Raw genomic sequence first — 22,697 nt, forward strand, 5'->3', positions numbered from 1 at the left:
TCGTGAATCTTTTCTGTACTCTCCCGAATCCCTCAGATCGTTCTTAAAGTGCGGCGCCCAGAACTGGACACAATACACCAGCTGAGGCCGAAATAGTGTCTTATATAAGTTCAACATAACTTCCTTGCTCTTGTACTCTATGGCTCTATTAATAAAGCCCAGGATACTGTATGCTTTATTAATCACTCTCTCAACCTGTTCTGCCATCTTCAATGACTTATTCACATTAACACCCAGATCCCTCTGCTCCTGCACCCCATTTAGAATTGTACCCTTTATTCTATATTGTCTCTCCATGTTCTTCTGACCAAAATTAATCACTTCACTTTTCTGTACATTGAACTTCATCTGCCACTTGTCTGCCATTCCATCAACCAGTCTATGTCCTTTTGAAGTTCTATACTATCCTCCTCACATTTCACAATACTTCCAAGTTTCGTATCATCTGCAAACTTTGAAATTGTGTGCTGTACACCAAGGCTTAGGTCATAAAATTTAAAATTAACAATTGATCAAGTATCAAGTGTCATTTATGGAAGAGAGTTCCAAATTTCTACCACCGTTTGGACTGAATTTTGTGAGGCCTCCTGAGCTGGAGTTGGAGCCTAGAGGGGTGGTGGGGGGAGGGGGTCATGGAGCATTGCGACAGGTGGTGGGGAGGTGGAGGGGCGGAGGGCCTGTCGCCAAACAATCTTCCTGGGGGCGGGATAGACTGATAGCCTTCCCACTCAGAGGCCAATTGAGACCCTTAAGTGACCTATTAATGACTAATTAAGGACCTCTTGCCACTGCCACTGAGATCTTGGTGGCGGGGGGTGGGGGGGTGCCTCAGCCACGCGGGGAGGATGCCTTGCAACATGAGGTGCCCTCTCTGCGGGCTTGGAGTCTCCTCTTTGGGAGAAATTTATTATCCATGGAGGACACCCCACTGGTATCAACTTTACCCCTATGACCCCTTCCCCCTGGACTGCACGACCACCACCCTCCCCATTCCCCTCTCACTGGGTCCTTCCGGACTGGCCTCAGTGACCCTGTCTCACCTACCTCTTGTCCAGGCTGGGCCTGGATCGAGGCCTCTGCATTACCGGCAGTGCCACCGCTCTTGGTTGTGCAGCCGATACTGCTGAGCTGCCGGCCCTCTGATTGGCTGACAGCTCATGGAGGTGGGCTCTCCATCGTTAAAGGGATGGGATTCTGACTCATGATCCTTTGATTTAAAAAGACGAGAGGATGCTCGGTGGGGGACGTTGAAAGGCAGACCTAGGCCTCGCCTTCTACACAAAATCCAGACCTTTGTGTGTAGAAGTGTTTCCTAATTTCACTCCTGAAAGGTCTGGCTCTAATTTTTAGACTATGGCCCCTAGTCCTATACTCCCCAATCGGCAGAAAAAGTTTCTCTCTTCCCTATCTGGTCCCCTTAATATCTTGAAAACTTTGATTAAATTTCCCCTTAATCATCTAAATTCAAGGAAAGCAGCCCTAGTTTGTGTAATCTCTCATTCTAACTTAACCTTTGGAGTCCTGGTATCATTCTAGTAAATCTACACTGCACTCCTTCCAAGACCAATATATCCTTCCTCAGGTGTGGTGTCCAGAACTCTAGTACTCTAGGTGTGGTCTATCCAAGGGTTTGTATAGCTGAAGCATGGCTTCTACACCCTTATATTCTCATCCTCTAGGTATAAAGGCCAGCATTCCATTAGACTTTCTCATTATTTTCTGTAGCTGTTCAAGACAGTTTAATAATCTGTGAACCTGGCCTCCTAGGTCTCTTTGGACCACCACTGTTTCGAGCTTTTCACCATTTAGAAAGTACCCTGTTCTATCCTTTTTAGGTCCAAATTGGATTTGCCTACATTGAAATCCATTTGCCACAGTTTTGCCCATTCACCTATCAATCAATAACTCTTTGCAATGTTATACTTCTATCTACACTGCTGTCTGAAGGAATAAGGCTCCACATTTATAATTGTTTACTTTATGGGCAAAAGAGTATGATTATCAGTCATTAACAATTATCATGTTAAAAGGGTACTTACGCTGTTAATTAACTGGCTTAACTATCTATGGTGAGTTTAATGGACAGTTAATGTGCAAATGCAGCAACTTCATGAAACGTACTGGGAGGTTAAGCGTGAAATGCTGATTTCGTAAAGCTAAGAGCGAGTGACACAAATCAGCCAGCAACCTATGGTGATTCATAATTTACAGAGTCACGTTTCCTTGCCTCAAATTGCTGGCAAAATTGCACATGAATAACATCTGCACATACTTAGACAGCACTTTCCAAACCTCTACCACATAGAAGGACAAGGATAGCAGACACGTAGGAACACCACCACCTGCACATTCCCTGCCAAATCACACACCATCCTGACTTGGAACTATATCGCCGTTCCTTCACTGTTGCTGAGTCAAAATCCTGGAACTCCTTCCCTAACAGCACTGTAGGTGTACCTACACCAAATAGACTGCAGTGGTTCAAGAAGGCGGCTCACCACTATAGGAACATAGGAACAGGAGTAGGCCATTCAACCCCTCGAGCCTGTCCTGCCATTCAATGAGATCATGGCTGATCCATGGCCTAACTTCATATACCTGCCTTTGGCCCATATCCATTAATATCTTTGCTTAACAAAAATCTATCTCAGATTTAAAATTAACAACTGTTCTAGCTTCAACTGCTGTTTGTGGGAGAGAGTTCCAAACCTCTACCACCCTTTGCATGAAGAATTGCTTCCTAACATCTCTCCTGAACTAATTTTTCGACTATGCCCCTAGTTTTAGAATCTCCAACAAGTGGAAATAGTTTATCTTTATCTCGCTTGTCTTTTCCTGTTAATATCTTGAAGACTTCGATCAGATCACCCCTTAACCTTCTAAATTCTAGCGAAAACAGGCCTAATTTGTGTAATCCCTCCTCGTAACTTAACCCCTGTAGTCCAGGTATCATTCTTGTAAACCTATGTTGCACTCCCTCCAAGGCCAATATATCCTTCCTGAGGTGTGGTGCCCAGAACTGCTCACAGTACTCCAAGTGAGGTCTAATCAGGGTTTTGTACAGCTGCAGCAAAACCTCTGTGTCTTTATACTCCAATCCTCTAAAGGCTAGCATTCCATTAGTTTTTTTGATTATTTTCTGCACTTGCTCGTGGCATTTTAAAGATTCATGCACCTGAACCCCCAAGTTTCATTGAACATCCACTGTACTTAACCTCTTCCCATTTAGAAAGTACCCTGCTCTATCCTTTTTTGGTCCAAAATGGATAACCTCACACTTGCCCGCATTGAAATCCATCTGCCACAGTTTTGCCCATTCACATAGTCTGTCAATATCTCCTTGCAATTTTATGCTATCATCTAGACTGTCTACAATGCTGCCTAACTTTGTATCATCAGCAAATTTGGATATGTGACTTACTATGCTATCATCTAAGTCATTAATGAATAATGTGAATAATTGAGGCCCCAACACAGATCCCTGTGGGACACCACTAGTCACATCCTGCCAATCAGACTCTCTGTCGCCTACCACTCAACCAACTTCCTAACCATGTCAATAATTTGCCCTCAACTCCATGGGCTTCTACATTAGGTTAACAGTCTCTTATGTGGGACTTTATCAAATGCCTTCTGGAAGTCCATATAAATAACATTCATAGACATTCCCCTGTCCACTACCTTAGTCACCTCTTCAAAAAGTTCAATGAGATTTGTCAGGCATGACCTTCCCATCATGCTGGCTGTCCCTGATTAACTGAAATTTTTCTAGGTGTTCAGTCACCCTATCTTTGATTATAGACTCCAGCAACTTGCCCACCACAGATGCCAGGCTAACTGGTCTGTAATTTCCTTTGTTCCCCCTTTCACCTTCCTTAAAAAGTTGAGTGACATGTGCAACTTTCCAATCCAGAGGGACCACGCCTGAATCTAGGGAACTCTGTAAGACTATAGTTAGGGCATCTACATTGTGCTCCCCTACTTCCTTTAACACCCTCGGATGGAAACCATCAGGTCCTGGGGATTTCTCACTCTTTAGTTCCATTAATTTCCTTTTTACTGATGTTTTACTTACGTTAATTGTATTAAGTCCCTGTCCCCTAATGGCTATTAATTTTTTCAGGACTTCCTTTTCAACTGTAAATACTGAGGCAAAGTAATTGTTCAACATGTCTGCCATTTCCCCATTATCAATGACAATATCTCCATTTTCAGCTTTTAGTGGGCCTACATTGCTCTTGACCACCCGCTTTCCATTTATGTAACTATAACATTTCTTCTTATTGATTTTGATGTCCCTTGCAAGTTTCCTTTCATAATCTCCTTTCGTAGCTCTTATAAGCTGCTTTGTGACCCTTTGCTGGTCTTTGTATCTATCCCATTCGGCCGGATCTGTGCTGTGTTTTGCATTTTTCTAAGTCCTTTCTTTTAGTTTTATACTATCCCTAATCTCTTTAGTTGTCCATGGCTGTTTTTTCTGTGAAGTGGAGCTTTTTCCTCTCAGGGGTATATACTCACTCTGTATTTCGTTAAATGTTTCTTTAAATATTCTCCACTGTTCTTCAGTCGTTTGACCCATTAACAGATCTTCCCAGTTTACCGTGGACAGTCTCTGTCTCACCCCGGTAAAGTCAGCCTTACCCAAGTCTAAAATTCTAGTAGTTGATTCGTGCTTTTCACTTTCAAACGCTACCTTGAATTCAATCGTGTTGTGATCACTATTTGATAAATGTTCACGCACAGTTAGGTTACTAATTAAATTTGTCTCATTATTCATAACTAAATCTAATATTGTCTGTCCCCTTGTTACATCTAGGACATATTGCTGCAGGAACCTATCCCGGACACATTCCAGAAATTCACTACCTTTCTGACAAGTGCTAGTCTGCCTCTCCCAATCTATGTGTAAGTTAAAATCCCCCATTAATACTACTCTGCCTTTGTTACACACTCACCTAATTTGTGCATTTATACAATGTAACACCTCAGAACTGCTACCAGGGGGTCTATATACAACACCTATTACAGTTTTAGATCCTTTTCTGTTCCTCAGTTCCACCCATAAGGTCTCCACTGGATGCTTTCCCCTCATTATATCCTCCCTCGCCAATGAGGTGATATTATTTCTTATCAGTAAGGCTACTCCACCCCCTCTGCCATTTTCCCTGTCCCTCCTGTAAACTTTATAACCAGGTATATTTAGTTCCCAGTCCCGACCATCCTGCAGCCATGTCTCTGCAATGGCCACCACATCATAATCTTCCATTTGAATTTGCGCCTGCAGCTCATCTAGTTTATTCCTTACACTCCGTGCATTTGTATATAGAACTCTTATTTGGGCTATACCCCCTAACCTGTCCCTCAGCACTGATGCTTTATTCACCTGTTTATTATTTCTCTCTTCTGGTTTAACCAGTATACTTCTTGCAGTTTTGCCATTACCTGCAGTTCCTGAAGTTGGGTTCCTCACTGTTTCTTTACTCTCTGCCCTCTTACTTGTTTTTGAAACTGCATTGACTTCCCCTGAGGCCTCCCCCTCGCCCCCACACCCCCCGCCATTTACGAGTTTAAAGTCCTTGTGACCACCCTATTTATCCTTTCCGCTAGGACACTGGTCCCAGATCGGTTCAGGTGGAGCCCGTCCCAACGGTACAGTTCCCTCCTGTCCCAATACTGATGCCAGTGCCCCATGAAATGGAACCCCTCTTTCCCACACCACGCCTTTAGCCACATGTTTAGTTATCTGATTTTCTTATCCCTATGCCAATTTGCACATGGTTCGGGTAATAATCCAGAGATTATAATTCTTGAGGACCTGTTTTTTAATTTTGTTCCTAGTTCCTGATAATCTCCAAACAGGTCCTCTTGCATAGTCTTGCCTATGTTGTTTTTCCCAACATGGACCACAACAACTGGATCCTCCCCCTCCCTCTCCAATATCCTTTCAAGACGGTTAGAGATGTCCCTCACCCTGGCACCGGGTAGGCAACATACCATGCTGGACTCTCGGTCCTGCTTACAAAGGATGCTATCAGTACCCCTAATTATGAAATCTCCTACCACTACCACTTTTCTTTTTGCTCCCCCCCCCACCTTGAATGGCCTCCTGTACCACGGTGTAGTGGTCAGTTTGCTCATCCTCCCTACAGTCCTTTTCCTCATCCACACAGGGAGCAAGTACCTTGTACCTGTTAGACAAGGTCAAGAGCTGAGGCTCCTCCATTGCAGAATTCAGGATCCCTCTACCTGCCTCACTTGCAGTCACACCATGCTATCCCTGACCACTAGCCGAATTTGAGATACTTAATCTACGGGGTGTGACTGCCTTAAGCACAGTGTCCAGGAACCTCTCCCTCTCCCTGATGTGCCGCAGTGTCTGAAGCTCGGACTCCAGCCCATCAACTCTGAGCTGAAGTTCTTCGAGCTGCAAGCAGTTGCTGCAGATGTGGTCACTGTGGCTCGCAATGGGATCCCACATCATGCAGCTATGGCACATCGCCTGCCCTGCCATCTCTACTTTACTTTAGTTGATTAGTTTTTCAAATTTAGTGCAGATTCCCTACCAGTTTTCCTGTGACGTCACTTTTTTCAGATTTTTCTCAGTTTCAGTTGCAACACTGAAGCAGTAAAAGCAGCTCCGCCCCTCTGGGTCTGCTCTACCTCTGCTCCCCAGTGACTAGGCCGCACAGTGGCACAGTGGTTAGCACTGCAGCCTCATAGCTCCAGGGACCCGGGTTTGATTCTGGGTACTGCCTGTGCGGAGTTTGCAAGTTCTCCCTGTGACCGCATGGGTTTTCGCCGGGTGCTCCGGTTTCCTCCCACAGCCAAAGACTTGCCAAAGATAGGTAAATTGGCCGTTGTAAATTGCCCCTCGTGTAGGTAGGTGGTAGGGAATATGGGATTACTGTAGGGTTAGTATAAATGGGTGGTTGTTGGTCAGCACACTCGGTGGGCCGAAGGGCCTGTTTCAGTGCTGTATCTCTAAATAAATAAATAAAATTTAAAAAAATCCCCAAGGTAAGTTATTTATACTCACAGCTCCGATGCTGTGCCCTTCCGGGTTTGCTCTACCTCCGCTCCCCTGTGACTCGGACTCTGGTTTGGCACGCTTTATTTTTAACCTCCGCTCCTCGGGCTGCTCCTCTCTCTGTGACTCCTTGTACCTTGTAGATGGTGGCCAGGCTTTGGGGAGTCACCCTCTCAAGGGCAATTAGGGATGGCCAACAAATGCTGACCTTGCCAGCGATGTCAATATCCCATAAAAGAATTAACATAAAAATTCTTTCAGCAGCATCTAGCTTATTATGCCAAATATGAAGAAGGCTTATTTGCATAATGTCATTCAGCTATAAATGCATACGCATCAGGTTGAATTTTCAATTATCAGTTCCAAAGATATTTTCCAAATTGTATTTGGGGTGAAGAAAGCTGATGAGAGACGGGTATCTTAAGAAATCAAGCAGGCCCCCTGCGCCTCTCACCTTTATGTACAGCTCCTTCCTGTGAGTTTCAAACCTCACTTCCCCCAAAGCAAGACTGCACACTCTCGGTAATGGTTTATGATCTAGATGGGATCATCTTAAAACCAATAAAAAGAAAACTGCAAAGGCTGGTTACCTGAAATAAAAAGAGGAACATGTTAGGAAGAGAGAAAAGATGAGTTAACATTTTGGGTAGAGTTGTCTGATCTCACAGGAAACATTAACCTATAGAATGAAATCTTACAAGGTGCTAAATAAATGCAGTCTCTTCACTTGTTTAAAAGTACAATGCCCTCCAACTTTTTACTGTTACAGCTGAACGCCTGCAGATTAAGACCATTTTGATTAACAACATTGTGGTCCTGTGAACATCATTGTTTACATTGCAATGTTTACTCATTTATGCTTTAGTTCTGCTGCCAGGTGAGATGACTTGTAGAAGCAAAGAAACATAACTGATAGATTGTTGAAAACATAAGTCTTAGCTACCCATATGGTATCATTTGATGCAGTTGTCCACAAGGACAGCCTGAGAGTTTTTTTACTTTCCACTCCCCTCTGCACTTTTCTCATTTCTCCACAGTGTTGCGTGTTCATTGAACCTTTGTGTTAGAAGAGACTGTACACAAAGACTGAATAATTTTGTGGGCCCTTTATTGAGTAATGGTAGAACAGTTAGTGCATCAAGATGTTCACTGTACAGATGTTTCTTCAAGAGTGCTAAACACTCAGAATCATGTGTGTTACATCATTCCTCTTACATGACTAACATGATCTTATAGACACACCTCTTAAAGGTGTACACGCACAACATCCCCGTTGTCCCAAAAAGAAAAGAGCAGCATATTTACAAATTTAAACATACTCTTTGGGCAAGTAGAAGTTAATTATATACATGTTATGACGAAAATCCCACATGCCAAATGGAAACATTAATTTTATTGTATGGCACTTTGCCTGAGACTTTCACTGGACATTATTGCCATCAAGCCAGGAGACCAAGCCTGGTTCAATGAAGCGTGTAGGAGGGTATGCCAGGAGCAGCACCAGACATACCTCAAAATGAGGTGTCAACCTGGTGAAGCTACAACACAGGACTATCTGTGTGCCAAACTGCATAAGCAGCATGCGATAGACAGAGCTAAGCGATCCCATAACCAAAGGATCAGTTCTAAGCTCTGCAGTCCTGCCACATCCAGCCGTGAATGGTGGTGGACAATTAAACAACTAACTGGAGGAGGTGGCTCCACAAATATCCCCATCCTCAATGATGGGAGAGCCCAGCACATTAGTGCGAAAGATAAGGCTGAAGCATTTGCAAAAATCTTCAGCCAGAAGTGCCGAGTTGATGATCCATCTCGGCCTCCTCCTGAAGTCCCCAGCATCGCAGATGCCAGATTTCAGCTAATTCGATTCACTCCGCGTGATATCAAGAAACGACTGAAGGCACTGGATACTGCAAAAGCTATGGGCCCTGACAATATTCCGGCAATAGTACTGAAGACCTGTGCTCCAGAACTTGCCGCACCCTTGGCCAAGCTGTTCCAGTACAGCTAAAACACTGGCATCTAACCTGCAATGTGGAAAATTGCCCAGATATGTCCTGCAAACAAAAAGCAGGACAAGTCCAACCCAGCCAATTACTGCCCCATCAGCCTACTCTCAGTCATCAGTAAAGTGATGGAAGGTGTCTTCAATAGTGCCATCAAGCGGCACTTGCTTCACAATAATCCGCTCAGTGATGCTCAGTTTGGGTTCCGCCGGGGCCACTCAGCTCCTGACCTCATTACAGCCTTGGTTCAAACATGGACAAAAGAGCTGAATTGAAGAGGTGAGGTGAGAGTGACTGCCCTTGACATCAAGGCAACATTTGACCGAGTATGGCATCAAGGAGCCCTAGCAAAACTGAGGTCAATGGGAATCAGGGGGAAAACCCTCCGCTGGCTGGAGTCATACCTAGCGCAAAGGAAGATGTTTGTGGTTTGTTGGAGGTCAATCATCTGAGCTCCAGGACATCACTGCAGGAGTTCCTCATGGTAGTGTCCTAGGCCCAACCATCTTCAGCTGTTTCATCAATGACCTTCCTTCAATCATAAGGTCAGAAGTAGGGATGTTCGCTGGTGATTGCACAATGTTCAGCACCATTCGTGACTCCTCAGATACTGAAGCAGTCCGTGTAAAAATGCAGCAAGACCTGGACAATATCCAGGCTTGGGCTGATAAGTGGCAAGTAACATTCGAGCCACACAAGTGCCAGGCAATGACTATCTCCAACAAGAGAGAATCTAACCATCTCCCCTTGACATTCAATGGCATTACCATCGCTGAATCCCCCACTATCAACATCCTCGGGTCTACCATTGATCATAAACTGAACTGGAGTAGTCATATAAATACCGTGGCTACAAGAGCAGGTCGGAGGCTAGGAATCCTGCGGTGAGTAACTCACCTCCTGTCTCCCCAAAGCCTGTCCACCATCTACAAGGCACAAGTCAGGAGTTTAATGGAATACTCTCCACTTGCCTGGATGGGTGCAGCTCCAACAACACTCAAGAAGCTCGACACCTTCCAGGCAAAGCAGCCCGCTTGATTGGCACCCCATCTACAAACATTCACTCCCTCGACCACCGACGCACAGTGGCAGCAGTGTGTACCATCTGCAAGATGCACTGCAGCAATGCACCAAGGCTCCTTAGACATCACCTTCCAAACCCGCAACCTCTACCACCTTGAAGGACAAGGGCAGCAAATACATGGGGACACCACCACCTGAAAGTTCCCATCCAAGTCACACACCATCCTGACTTGAAACTATATCGCCGTTCCTTCAGTGTTGCTGGGTCAAAATCCTGTAACTCCCTTCCTAACAGCACCTACCCCAAATGGACTGCAGCGGTTCAAGAAGGCAGCTCACCACCAGCTTCTCAAGGGCAATTAGGGATGGGCAATAAATGCTGGCCTGGCCAGTGACGCCCACATCCCATGAATGAATAATAAAAAATTATTCCAAATAACTTTTAAAAGGAGGAACAGACCAACTAAGATGGCCACGCACCATTTGCATATGAGAAGCCAAAGGCCGGCTGGATCAGAGGTGATTAGCCAGTCTAGCCAGAACAATGGTGATGTTCTCTGATTAAATTACCTAGCATTGTTGTGTCAATCTTGATCGTCAAAAAGCCATCGACACACATGGACTTTGAAAGAACACCCTCCCCACCCCCCCCCACCAAGTATGTCTGAATCGCCTTGAATTTCAAAGATCATTCTAGAAGATGCTATTTCAAACAAAGAGGTGATCACAGCACATGACTGCTTGTGCAACTCTGGGAGTTTGTGAATTGTGCCTCAGAAGAATACTGTAACTGTAAGCCAGCAAAAGAGCTGCAATCTCTCTCTCTCTCCAGTAAAGTTCCAGCGAAGCCTCAGCTGCAAACCTACAGCCCAGCACAACCAGCAATCATGGAGCACAGATAAAGCCCCTCTTCTGCCTTCCGGAACCAGAGAAGCAAGCCCAAATTGTGCTCGTGACCCAGTGAGGACTTCAGGACTACAACATCAACCAAGGACTCTGGAACTAAACTTCAGTAGTTAAATAAAAGCAAAATACTGCAGATGCTGGAAATCTGAAATAAAATCAAAATTTGCTGGAAATACTCAGCTGGTCTGGCAGCATCTGTGGAGAGAGAAGCAGAGCTAACCTTTCAGGTCAGTGACCTTTGATCAGAACTGGCAAAGGTTAGAAATGTAATAGGTTTTAAGCAAATAAAATGGGGGTGGGGCAAAAGAGAACAAAAGGGAAGGTGTTGATAGGACAGAGAGTCACAGAGAATAACTGACAAGGAGATCATGGGGCAAAGGCAAAGAGTGTGTTAATGGTGTAGTGAAAGACAAAGCGTTAGTGCAGAGAGGCTGTTAAATGACAGAATAATGAACAGCCCTAGCCAAAAGCTCAAATATGAAAAAAAAACCATGGGCAGGAACATGGTAAAAAAACCTGAATGATGGAACAAACTAAAATAAAATTAAAAAAAATAAAAATAAAGATAAAATAGGGGGACCACTCATGCTCTGAAATTATTGAACTAAATGTTCAGGCCGGTAGGCTGTAGTGTCCCTAATTGTTAAATGAGATGTTGTTCTTTGAGCTTGTGTTGATGTTCACTGGAACACTGCAGCAAGCCCCGGACAGAGAAGTAGGCAGGAGAATGGGGCCGGGAAGTGGGGGAGGTGGGGGGTGGGGTGCAGGGTGGTGTTGAAATGGCAAATGATAGGAAGTCAATAATTTCAGAGCATGACTGGCCCCCCCCTTTTAGTTTTAATTTTATTTTATTTTAGTTTGCTTCATCATGTACCATGTGCCTGCCCATGGTTTTTGTTTCATGTTTGTGTTTTTTCTTGTCGTTTGTGTTGCTAGAACACTAACATGTTTGCGTCTGAAGCCAGTACCTTCCCAAGCCATGGTGAAGTAACTTGGGATAAGTTAAAGGTCCTATCTATGGAAGAGTTGAAAAATATGGCTGGGCAAAGTGGGATCTCTTTCCATCCCAAAGCTAAGAAATCCAAACTCCTAAGACTTGTGGCCAACCATTTCTCACTCGAACCTGAAGTGTTAGAGACAGGGTTGGAGGCAGACTCGGACAGGGTAATGTTAATAAAATTACAATTAGAACAGAGGAAACTCAATTTGGAATTCCAGAGAGAAGAGAAAGAGAGAGAGAAGAGAAAGAAAAAGAGAAACAGGAGAGGGAAAGAGAGAGAACTTTCCAGAAGGAGCAGGAGTAAAGGGAGCTACAGCATCTTGAGTTAGCTAGGGGGACGACAGGGTAACCCCAGTGAAAGCATGGCCAATATGGAGACTGCACCTAACTCAGGGCTGTGGGCTGAGCTTTTAAAATTTTCTCAATTGATCTCAATGTTCAATGAGGGAGACGTGAAGCATTTTTTGTAACTTCTGAAAAGCTTGCTAGACAGTTAAAATGGCCGTCCGAGAGCTGGACACTACTGCTACAGAGCAAGCTGACAGGAAAAGCCCATAAAGTTTATTCCCTGTTGCCAGATAAAAATTAAACTTTGAAATGAGTAAAAATTTTATCCTCGGGGTGTATGAGCTAGTACCAGAAGCACACTGCCAGAAATTTCGAATCCTCTGGAAACAAGCTGATCATTTTACCTGGAGTGTGAAAGAAATAAGCAGTAGGTTTTTGGCTCAGGGCCCTGAAAGTACAGACCACCTATGAAATCCTCAGAGAAGTGATTCTACTCAAGGAATTTAAAAACTCTCTCCCTCTTTCCATAAAGACCCATGTGGAGGAACAAAAAATGCACAGAACGAGGCAAGCCACGTTCCTAGCTGATGAGTTCGTTCTCATATACAAGTCAGTTCCCCAAGGAAAACCCTTCCCTTGTCACCCCCTCAAACCCAAAAAGGATAAAAGGTTGGACGGTGCTGGGAACCCAAACAGTCCTGGGAAGTAAAGGGAAGTGGGACACACAAGGGGCCCTCCTCAAGACAAAAAGGATAGTGTTGACAACAGGAGTGAGACCCACAGACTTGTGTGTTACCACTGTAACAAAGCAGGTCACCTCAGAGCTGATTGCTGGAAACTACAGGGAAAGCCTGTAGGGTCAATCAGGGCACACCCGCCCAGTGCAGGAGAAGGGACCCTGATGGAAAGCACAGCAGAGCAGGCTGAGGCTTTGGAAACAGCAGCAAGACCCAGGAAATATACTGCTGTGGGTGCAGGAAAATTCAGCTTGATCCCTGAAGGTTATCAAGATTTTGTATCCAAAGAGAGAGTAACCCCAAACCCCTCGAGTGGGGCAAGCAAGCCCATCATCATACTCAGGGATACAGGGGCTACCAGATTCCTTTTGCTGGGAAAAGGCATGACCTTTCCCCCAGAGAGTGCAGTGAATATGAGGATGGTAGTAAATGGTATCGGAGGGCAGTGTATGCCCGTACCTTTACATCGGGTGCACTTGCAGTGCGACCTACCTTCAGGACCGGTGACCGTAAGGATTGTCCCGAGTTTGCCTGTGGATGGGGTTGACCTGCTCCTAGGTAATGATCTGGCAGGGGCGAAGGTGGTAGCTTCCCCAGTAGTGATAGAGAGACCGAAGGAGTTCAGGGAGACTGGGCAGTGACAGGAGACGGTCCCTTGCATTTACCTTGATTGTGTGGTGACTCAGGCCATGGCCAAACCATCTCCCTCAGAGGAGACTGAAGTGGCACTGCAGGCAGATGGCCAGGCTGTCTGGTTGTCTGAAACTTTCCTAGGGGAGTTAGTAGACCCAGGGAATGGGTTAAATCAATTTTCTCTAGTTGAGGCTCAGCGAGCCGACCCAGTATTAAGGAAGTTAGCACAGGCTGCCCCAACTGAAATTGAAGCAGAAGGAGTCCCTGATTGCTACTATGTATAGGGTGAGGTGCTGATGAGGAAGTGGAGTTCTCCTCACAGGCTTGAGGACAAAGAGTGGACAGTGGTTCACCAGTTAGTGGTGCCGCAGAGGGACCATAGAGAAATCTTAAGAATGGCCCACGAGTTGACAATGGCTGTACATGCTGGTGTACGAAAAACCAAAGCCTGCATAAGGCAGCAGTTTGGCTGGCCAAACTCCACAAAATTGTAGTGGAGTACTGTAAAACTTGCCATTTGTGCCAGGTTGTGAGGAAGCCCCAACCTGCAGTAAAATCTGGCTTTTGGGGGACTATCCAGCAGAGGGCTGGTGAGTTGAGGGACACCTGCTGAGGACAAAAGGGGACAGACAGACACAGGTCTGGCAGACAGTTAGGGAGGAAGGGGACAAAAAGGACAAAGAGGACAGGTTAGAGGAGGATTCACAAATGGAACTCCCTACTGTCCAGTCAGCCAACCCTGAGATGTTGGGAAAATTAGATCCCACACCCTCCTACGTAAATGCAGACAAAAGAAGCACCCTACCAGGACTGCTAACATCATTTGCAGTAACCTGCAGGGGCAAAGTCCCCAAAATGGCAGACAAACAGTAAGGGCGAAGCCTCCCTTAGTCAAAGTGCCTCAGGGGAGTGCAGTAGAATCTGGACAGATACCTGTGAGCAGGAATGTCCCAGAGGACATGGGGGAGATTAGCAAAGGGACCCACCCACAGTCAGGAAAAGAGGGAAACAAAAATGCCCTAAAATGGGCAGCAGTTGTATGGCTTACCAGAACACTCCAAGTGAGGTCAGAGTGGATGCACCCACTGGAGTCTCCCATGAACAGAGCTCAAACTGAGCTAATTAAATCCAATACTCTTACTTCAGACTCCAACAAGAACAAAAGCCCAGGGGAAATCCAGGGACTTCACAGGGTGCTTAAAACCAACTCATCACCCAGTATTATCCCAAGGAGAGAAATTAGCAAGATACTGGAACCTGAAGGGTTAGAACCACATGTTACAGAAACAGCAGCTACGGGGTTAAAGCTTGTGCACAAAGAGGAACTTACCCTAGACAATTATGGAAATTTGCAGACACCAAGCTCCCCCAACAACCACATGTTTATTGAGATGCCCATTCCCAGCTTATTATAAACTAATACTCAGGAAACTTTAAACCCATTGGACAACACATAACCATCTCAGACAAACTGCAAGGGAAAAGGGCAATTTGCATCAACACTGCTGCTGCAGAGAGAAAAGGACAAGCTGTAACAATTTTTAAGATATCTGAGTGGATGAGAGTGAATGAAAAATGCATGTGTGTTTTCCATGTCTCCGCTTTAAAGACGTCTGCAAACGCGACATGAAGTCCTGTGACATTGATCACAAGTCGTGGGAGTCAGTTGCCAGCGATCGCCAGAGCTGGCGGGCAGCCATAAAGGCAGGGCTAAAGTGTGGCGAGTCGAAGAGACTTGGCAGGAAAAAAGACAGAAGCGCAAGGGGAGAGCCAACTGTGTAACAGCCCCGACAAACAAATATTTCTGCAGCACCTGTGGAAGAGCCTGTCACTCTAGAATTGGCCTTTATAGCCACTCCAGGCGCTGCTCCACACACCACTGACAACCTCCAGGCGCTTACTCATTGTCTCTCGAGATAAGGAGGCCAAAGAGATATTAGGGACCTCCCAACCTCCCAACTCTGCCTTTTCCCTTCTGTATCTATTTGTGCGTGTGTGCCTCTCATGTGAATGTGAACGTTGATGCATTGCGTAATTTAGTAATTTTAACCAGTTTAGAGTGATAACGTTAAAAACTTACATCTTTCTTGTTTAAACTCAAGGAAACCTGTCTGGTTAATTTGCAATTATATATTAGAGTAACAGGAGCAAGTGCTCACTGAATTGGTGTGTTAAAAAGATAAACCGTGTTAGAACATAGAAAAGTACAGCACAGTACAGGCCCTTCGGCCCACGATGTTGTGCCGAACCTTTAACCTACTCGAAGATCAAACTAACTACCTACCCTTCATTCTACTATCATCCATGTACCTATCCAAGAGTTGCTTAAATGTCCCTAATGTATCTGCTTCTACTACCACCGCTGGCAGCACATTCCACGCACCCACCACTCTCTGTGTAAAGAACCTACCTCTGACATCTCCCCGAAACCTTCCTCCAATCACCCTAAAATTATGCCCCCTGGTGATAGCCCTTTCCACCCTGGGAAAAAGTCTCTGACTATCCACTCTATCTATGCCTCTCATCATCTTGTACCCCTCTATCAAGTCACCTCTGATCCTTCTTCGCTCCAATGAGAAAAGCCCTAGCTCCCTCAATCTTTCTTCGTAGGACATGCCCTCCAGTCCAGGCAGCATCCTGGCAAATCTCCTCTGCACCCTCTCTAAAGCTTCCACATCCTTCCTATAATGAGGCGACCAGAACTGAACACAATATTCCAAGTGTGGTCGAACCAGGGCCTTATAGAGCTGCAGCATAACCTTGCGGCTCTTAAACTCAATCCCCCTGTTAATGAAAGCCAACACACCATACGCCTTCTTAACAACCCTATCAACTTGGGTGGCAACTTTGAGCGATCTATGGACATGGATCCCAAGATCCCTCTGTTCCTCCACACTACCAAGAATCCTGTCTTTAAGCCTGTATTCCGCATTCAAATTCAACCTTCCAAAATGAATCACTTCACACTTTTCCAGGTTGAACTCCATCTGCCACTTCTCAGCCCAGCTCTGCATCCTGTCAATGTCCCGTTGCAACCTACAACAGCCTTCCACACTATCCACAACTCCAGCAACCTTTGTGTCATCGGCAAACTTGTTAACCCAGCCTTCCACTTCCTCATCCAAGTAATTTATAAAAATCACAAAGAGCAGAGGTCCCAGAACAGATCCTTGTGGAACACCACTGGTCACCGAGCTCCATGCTGAATACTTTCCATCTACTACCACCCTCTGACTTCTATGGGCCAGCCAATTTTGTATCCAGACAGCCAACTTTCCCTGAATCCCATGCCTCCTTACTTTCTGAATGAGCCTACCATGGGGAACCATACCAAACGCCTTGCTAAAATCCATATACACCACATCCATTGCTCTTCCTTCATCAATGTGTTTTGTCACATCTTCAAAGAATTCAATAAGGCTTGTGAGGTATGACCTGCCCCTCACAAAGCCATGCTGACTGTCTCTAATCAAACCATGCTTTTCCAAATAATCATAAATCCTGTCTCTCAGAATCCTCTCCAATAATTTGCCCACTACTGACGTAAGACTGACTGGTCTATAATTCCCAGGGTTATCCCTATTCCCTTTCTTGAACAAGGGAACAACCTTTGCCACCCTCCAATCATCCGGTACTACTCCAGTGGACAGTGAAGACGCAAAGATCATCGCCAAAGGCGCAGCAATCTCTTCCCTCGCTTCCCGTAATATCCTTGGGTATATCCCGTCTGGCCCCGGGGACTTATCTGTCCTCATATCATTCAAAATTTCCAGCACATCCTCCCTCTTAACCTCAACCTGTTCGAGCATATCCGCCTGTTCCACGCTGTCCTCACAAATGACCAGGTCCCTCTCACTAGTGAATAGTGAAGCAAAGTATTCAGTTAGCACCTCCCCTATCTCCTCCGACTCCAGGCACAAGTTCCCTCCACTATCCCTGATCGGCCCTACCCTCACTCTGGCCATCCTCTTGTTCCTCACATAAGTGTAGAACGCCTTGGGATTTTCCTTAATCCTACCCGCCAAGACTTTTTCATGTCCACTTCTAGCTCTCTTAAGTCCATTCTTCAATTCCTTCCTGGCTACCTTGTAACCCTCTAGAGCCCTGTCCGATCCTTGCTTCCTCAACCTTAAGTAAGCTTCCTTCTTCCTCTTGACTAGCTGTTCCACATCTCTTGTCATCCAAGGTTCCTTCACCCTACCATCCCTTCCCTGCCTCATCGGGACAAACCTATCCAGCAGTCGCAGCAAGTGCTCCCTAAACAACCTCCACATTTCTGTCGTGCATTTCCCTGAGAACATTTGTTCCCAATTTATGCTCCCCAGTTCCTGCCTAATAGCATTGTAATTCCCCCTCCCCCAATTAAATATTTTCCCATCCCGTCTGCTCCTGTCCCTCTCCATGACTATCGTAAAGGTCAGGGAGTTGCGATCACTATCACCGAAATGCACCCCCACCGATAGATCTGCCACCTGGCCTGGTTCGTTGCCAAGCACCAAGTCCAACATAGTCTCCCCTCTAGTCGGCCTATCTACATATTGAGTCAGGAAACCTTCCTGGACACACCTAACAAAAACTGCTCCATCCAAACTATTTGCACTAAGGAGGTTCCAATCAATATTAGGGAAGTTGAAGTCACCCATGACAACAACCCTGTTACTTCTGCACCTTTCCAAAATCTGCCTCTCAATCTGTTCCTCCATGTCTCTGTTGCTATTGGGAGGTCAAGAGAAAACTCCCAACAAAGTGACTGCTCCTTTCCTGTTTCTGACTTCCACCCATAATGACTCAGTAGACAAACCCTCCTCGACGACCTCCCTTTCTGCAGCTGTGATACTATCCCTGATTAACAATGCCACTCCCCCACCTCTTTTACCTCCCTCCCTATTCCTTTTGAAAATCTAAACCCCAGAACATCCAACATCCATTCCTGCCCCTGTGATATCCACGTCTCCGTAATGGCCACAACATCGTAGCTCCAAGTACTGATTCATGCTCTAAGTTCATCACCCTTATTCCTGACACTTCTTGCGTTAAAATAGACACACTTCAACCCATCATACTGGCTGCAACTTTGCCCTGTCAACTGTCTAACCTTCCTCACAGACTCTCTGCACTCGGTATCTGCCTGTTCAACAGCTACCCCATCCACCGATCCGTGGCTCCGGTTCCCATCCCCCTGCCAAACTAATTTAAACCCTCCCGAGGACAACCCTCCTGTAGTGGTCAAAGCAGAGAAGGGGGGAAAAGGGAGCTTGAGACCCCTTCCTCACCTGCTCGTAACAACGTACAGAAAAATATTATGAGATAATACAAAAACAAAGAAACGCAAGAACATCAATTGCGAAAACGAGAGTGGTTTGATAACTCTGCCAGATTTCGTAAAAGGGTAGCAGTTCTTAGATGCTGGAACAGGTGTTTGTGAATTGGATTTCGTCGAAGAAGAATGTGTAGACTCTGTCTGAGATATAGTATTTAATCTTGTAAGAGTTGTAAGTCTTCCATTGTCTTGGAATTATGAACATCTCAGATTTGACCACAGTTTCAACACAGTGTAGTGCCAGTAGGTGTATTTACTTCGTAAGAACGTGCGGTTCTGGTCAAACCTTGGAGACTTTTGCAGAACCCCATGTAACAGTGATAGGATTTTGAATGGTTACTTGCTGACCAATAGCTAATTTGGGAAGTTTACTTCCAACATGATTGTCATGCATTTCTTTCATTTTCCTGCGTTGTTCTAGAAGAACATCTCTAGGTTCAGGGCATGCAGGTCAGTAGAAGCTAGGAAGATCTGTACGAACCTGATGTCTAAACATGAGTTCGTCTGGGGACGGAAGGGTAGAGTTCAGCAAAGTTGCATGAAGGTGGAGCATGGCAATGTGCAGATCCTGACCCATCTGCTGGCACATGAGAGTCAATGACTTGATGGTGCTAATCATACATTCCCCAAGGCTGTTGGAACGTCGATAGTGGGGCGATGATGTGGTGTGCTTAACACCCCATTTCAGGCACATGTCATGTAACAGTCCGCCAGCGTACTGAGGGCCATTATCGGAGATCACCTCCTCGGGTGCTCTGAACAGACTGAAAATAGCACTGAGAGTGCTCCCAACCGTAAAGCTCAATGTGTCGTGTAGGCAATGGATGATTTAATATTTAGAGAACTAACCCGTGACAACAAGGTAGTCCTTGTTACGAACATGAAACAGATGGGTGGCAATCTTAGCCCATGGGGCCACAGGAACCTCATGGGGGATGAGGGCTTGCTAAACTGACTTGGCTGGTGAGCTTGGCAGGCTTGGACAGAGGACACAATGTCATCATCAATACCCAGCCAGTGGACAGTGTCCCTGGCCAATCGCCTGGTACGGTCAATGCCCATGTGCAACAGGTGAAACTGCTGGAGGATATCCACACATAGTGAATGAGGGAACAGAATGACTGAATGGACTCAGCAATGCCCTGAATTAAATCCAGCCAGCTTTGCAGATTGGTCTTCCAGAGCTCCTGGAAGGTGGAGTCTGCGCCATCTCTGCTCGCAACTGGTCACATTTCTACTGCCTGAAGTGGACTAGGTCAATGGAGTTTTCGTCCTGTAACTCGATGTTGACAAGGTCGACTTGCCATTTCACTGAAACGTCTCCAGTGTTCACCGGGTTGAGCACTCGGCTCAGTGTGTTGGAGGTGGTCATCAGTTTGCCTGGCTTGTATTTCACCTTCATAGTTGTAGCCTTGTATCTTTACCAACAGTCGCTGGAGGTGTGGAGGCATGCTCATCAGTGGCTTCCGCCGAATCATCTCCAAAGGCTTGTGGTCGGTTTCCACCATGAAGTGTTTGCCAAAAAGGTATGTATGGAAGCGTGTGATGCCAAAGACGAGAGCCAGAGTCTCCCTCTCGATATGTGAATAGTTGACTTGGGCTTGTGGCAAGGTTTTGGACATGAAGGTGACCGGTCGCCCCTTCTGAAGTAGGCAGGCACCCATGCCCTTCTGTGTGGTGTCCACCTCCAATATCATGGTCTCTGCTAAAACTGTAGCACTGAAGCACTCTCAGTCAGGGAGGTTGTCAGCTGGTCAAAGACGTGTTAATGGCCTTCGTGCCAGAGAAAGGGGGTGTCCTTATTCAGGAGATCTCTTAGTGGTGCTGCCTTCTGAGCAAACCCTGGGATAAAGGGGAAGAGGAAGTTGAAGACACCTAGGAACCACTGGGGATCCTCTTTGTCTTGTGGGACAGGCATTGTGCGGACGTTGTCCAACTTGCCATGATCTGGTCGGATAGTCTGGTCAGAGTAAATGGAGCTGAAAGAGTTAATTTGACGGACGTGAATTTGACCCTTGCGGCTGTTGAAAAGTAGGCCCTCCCATAGCTCTATGCATCAGGACATGCAGGTTGTGGTCGTGATCTGCTCTGGTCCTGCCCACCACGGTGATATCATCAGCAATGCACACGCAGCCAGGCACCTCACTCATGATGCGATCCATGTGTTGGAACACATTCTGACTAATCGATAAACCAAAGGGAAGGTGCTGAAAACAATACCTGCTGAAAGGAATGCAGAAGGTGGTGATCTCCTGTGAGAACTTGGCTAAGTGCACAGACCCGTAGCCATTCTTCTTGTCAAGTTTGGAGAAAAAGTGGGCACCCACAAACTGGCGAATCTGCTCCTCGAGGGTTGAAATTTGGTGTTGGCATCTTTTCAGGGCCTGATTCAGCCTGCAGGGGTCCAGGCACACGTGTAAGGAACCGTCCTTTTTCACCACACAGGTGAGAGAGCTGCACCAGTCAGTGTGGTCTTGGACATGACGTTTGATGCCGTCTGCCTCCATTTTGTCCAGCTCGGTACGGAGTTGGGCCTGTATATGGATGCTACACTTCCTGGGTGGGTCGATGGTGGGTGTAGCATCCTCCTGGAGGTGCAGTTTAGCATCCCCTTTGAAGCTGGCTATTTCAGCAAAGCAGTCGGACTACTTTGACATGATATCTGAATGGAGCGAATTGGTGCATCTTCCAGAGTCTGTTTATTCCTGGGGAAGTGGCCAATACCGTGGATGGTCAATGGGGTCAGATCCCTGCATGCCTATAGTCCAGTGATAGCAGGTCCAGTCCTTTGAACAATGTAGAAAAGTTGAGGTTTCCAACCTCAATCATTATAACAACACTTAATCATATTCGATCCAAGACATGGGATCAGGGACCCATTGTAAGCCGTTAGTTGAGCATTGGTTGGAGTTATCTTGGAATGCTTTTTACCTGGATACATGCATTTCAAGATGCATAGGGGTAAAAGTTTGCACTGGCACCCAAGTCCACTTTCGTCAAGAGCATGTGTGTGCCCTCTTTTCCTGGACATGAAATACAAATAGATGCAAATGCTTCAAGCGGAGTAATCAAATCAGTACGCTCAGTAACACTGATGACATGGACTGACTGTTCTGCTCGCTCACTCATGCTTGTACTCGGATCTTCGGGAACAGTAGTGCTAGTGTCACCAGCAACATCGTGGATGAATCGGTTGTGTTGTGATGGAAAACTGCGAAGCTTGTCAGTGCCCGAAGCTGCCTGCGGTTTGACTGTTTGTGTTCAGGACTCTTGCACACAGTGTCTATCTTAACTTTGAGACATTGTTGCTTCCAGTGGGCCCTGACACCATATGCTTTGCATATGGAGCTAACTGCTGGACAGGCTTTAGGCGAATGCAAAAGCCCACACCTTGTACATAGTGTCTTGGATTTGGAATCCATATTCAATGCACCTATGGTATTTGTTCCACGTAGAGATTGAAGGCTTTGTTGACCCGCGATAATGGACTCAAATTTGCAGCAATCCTTCAATAAGGCATCAACGGTGTACTCTTTGGGTTTGTCCAAAAGTTCCATCAGTGTGGATGCAATCAGAAGCTCGATGATGTGATCTGCCAGTTCGGTGTCAGTAAAATCACACTCTTGGCCTTTGGTACGACAACAACTGACAAATTGGTCAATGGATTCACGAGGCTGTTGTCTGTAAGACATGAATTCGAGTTGGTGTATTAAAAAATTGAGCTTGAGGCATAATTGGTCTTCAAGAATGGAGCAAA

This window comes from Heterodontus francisci, chromosome 16 (genome assembly GCF_036365525.1).
Source record: "Heterodontus francisci isolate sHetFra1 chromosome 16, sHetFra1.hap1, whole genome shotgun sequence".
NCBI lineage: Eukaryota > Metazoa > Chordata > Chondrichthyes > Heterodontiformes > Heterodontidae > Heterodontus > Heterodontus francisci.